This window comes from Bactrocera neohumeralis, unplaced genomic scaffold, assembly GCF_024586455.1.
Source record: "Bactrocera neohumeralis isolate Rockhampton unplaced genomic scaffold, APGP_CSIRO_Bneo_wtdbg2-racon-allhic-juicebox.fasta_v2 cluster11, whole genome shotgun sequence".
In the NCBI taxonomy this organism is placed as follows: domain Eukaryota; kingdom Metazoa; phylum Arthropoda; class Insecta; order Diptera; family Tephritidae; genus Bactrocera; species Bactrocera neohumeralis.
In genome coordinates this window covers 6,461,864-6,463,985 of record NW_026089624.1, presented here as the reverse complement: position 1 = coordinate 6,463,985, position 2,122 = coordinate 6,461,864, and the positions used below count along the sequence as shown (strand labels likewise).

General features: G+C 39.8%; 1 long non-coding RNA gene across 1 annotated transcript; it reads right to left on the bottom strand.

Annotated features, from left to right (window-relative positions):
• Nucleotides 1-237: 237 nt before the first annotated feature.
• Nucleotides 238-1,296, bottom strand: LOC126765829 (uncharacterized). The gene is made up of 3 exons (XR_007668623.1): nucleotides 1,227-1,296; nucleotides 960-1,043; nucleotides 238-298 (listed from the first exon to the last, which is right to left on the bottom strand). It is a non-coding gene; the product is annotated as an uncharacterized LOC126765829 (long non-coding RNA).
• Nucleotides 1,297-2,122: the final 826 nt, after the last annotated feature.

Sequence of the window (2,122 nt, the reverse complement as noted above, 5' to 3'; positions counted from 1 at the left end):
ATTGCTACTAATTATTTAATTCATATTATGCACTTTTTATGCACTTACACTTCACTACATTGTTTCTACATATTTTTTTTTCCAGTAATTATTTAGTTATTTGCTTAAAATAAGCATTTTATATTTTACACAATTTTCATTTCATGCACAATAACAAAAGTATTCCGTGTTGACAGATAATAAGTGTTGCCATAATTACACATTTATCAAACGAATAAAAATGAATAAAAAATAGGACTATACCCCAAATACATAAATCATTGCCCTTTTTCTTGATATATCAAGATTTTTGATACACCTCGGTGTTGGATCGGCCAGGGTTATTTTTTTGAAGCGCGGCCGAAGGCCGTCCAACGCGACAAGGAGTTTTACTTAAAAAAAAACCTGATACACCCCGGTGTTGGATCGGCCAGGGTTATTTTTTTGAAGCGCGGCCGAAGGCCGTCCAACGCGACAAGGAGTTTTACTTAAAAAAAAACTTGATACACCCCGGTGTTGGATCGGCCAGGGTTATTTTTTTGAAGCGCGGCCGAAGGCCGCCAACGCGAAAAGGAGTTTTACTTAAAAAAAAAAAACTTGATACACCCCGGTGTTGGATCGGCCAGGGTTATTTTTTTTGAAGCGCGGCCGAAGGCCGCCAACGCGAAAAGGAGTTTAACTTAAAAAAAACCTGATACACCCCGGTGTTGGATCGGCCAGGGTTATTTTTTTGAAGCGCGGCCGAAGGCCGCCAACGCGAAAAGGAGTTTTAATTAAAAAAAACCTGATACACCCGGTGTTGGATCGGCCAGGGTTATTTTTTTGAAGCGCGGCCGAAGGCCGCCAACGCGAAAAGGAGTTTTACTTAAAAAAAAACTTGATACACCCCGGTGTTGGATCGGCCAGGGTTATTTTTTTGAAGCGCGGCCGAAGGCCGCCAACGCGAAAAGGAGTTTTACTTAAAAAAAAACTTGATACACCCCGGTGTTGGATCGGCCAGGGTTATTTTTTTGAAGCGCGGCCGAAGGCCGCCAACGCGAAAAGGAGTTTTACTTAAAAAAAACCTGATACACCCCGGTGTTGGATCGGCCAGGGTTATTTTTTTGAAGCGCGGCCGAAGGCCGTCCAACGCGACAAGGAGTTTTACTTAAAAAAAAACGTGATACAGGTGTTGGATCGGCCAGGGTTATTTTTTGAAGCGCGACCGAAGGCCGCCAACGCGAAAAGGAGTTTTACTTAAAAAAAACCTGATACATCCCGGTGTTGGATCGGCCAGGGTTATTTTTTTGAAGCGCGGCCGAAGGCCGCCAACGCGAAAAGGAGTTTTACTTAAAAGAAAACTTGATACACCCCGGTGTTGGATCGGCCAGGGTTATTTTTTTGAAGCTAATAACGCGAATGGACTAATGTTTACCCTGGTAAAGGGTAAAGGTAATCTAAAAGTTATGTTAAATAGGGTATATCTCCCTCTTTATACTACATTTTCTATAACGGATATTGTTACAACTAAACAAGGTACCGTTCTTTTTGTTGTCCGTTTTGTCATTATCTTCACATTTATCAATTCCGCGTTTCCCATTTTTAAACTACATTTTCTATAACGGGTATTGTTACAACTAAACAAGGTACCGTTCCTTTTTTCCCGTTTTGAAATAAGTTTCATATTTATTTCATTAGAACTCCGCGATTGGTTGCAGCCATATATTCAGGATACAAATTTAAAGAGCATAAAATTTAAAATATATATAAATACATATATAATTATTAAAAGTTGAATTTTAAAAAATTAGTGCAAATTCATCAGGTAAGTAACATAAGTTTTAAACTGAAAAAAATATAACTTAAGGTATTTAAATAGATTGTGTCGGAGCGTCAACGAGCCGAGGTGGCATAAAGCGAACCAATGTGCTTAAAGCGGCGGAAGTGAAGTCAATGTGGAATATTGTAAAAATATTCCAAACATTTGACACAAAAGAGAAATGTATTTCCTTTGCCGAAGAACAAGGTTTGATTTTAAAAGCCAAAATTTGCCGTACGCATAAAATGCCAATGACGCTGTCGTTAAAAAAAGTAGCAGTGTTGGGGTGTTTCGATGCCGGAAAGGGGGTTGTCGGAACCGAAGTGCGTTGGGAAGGTCGAGCGA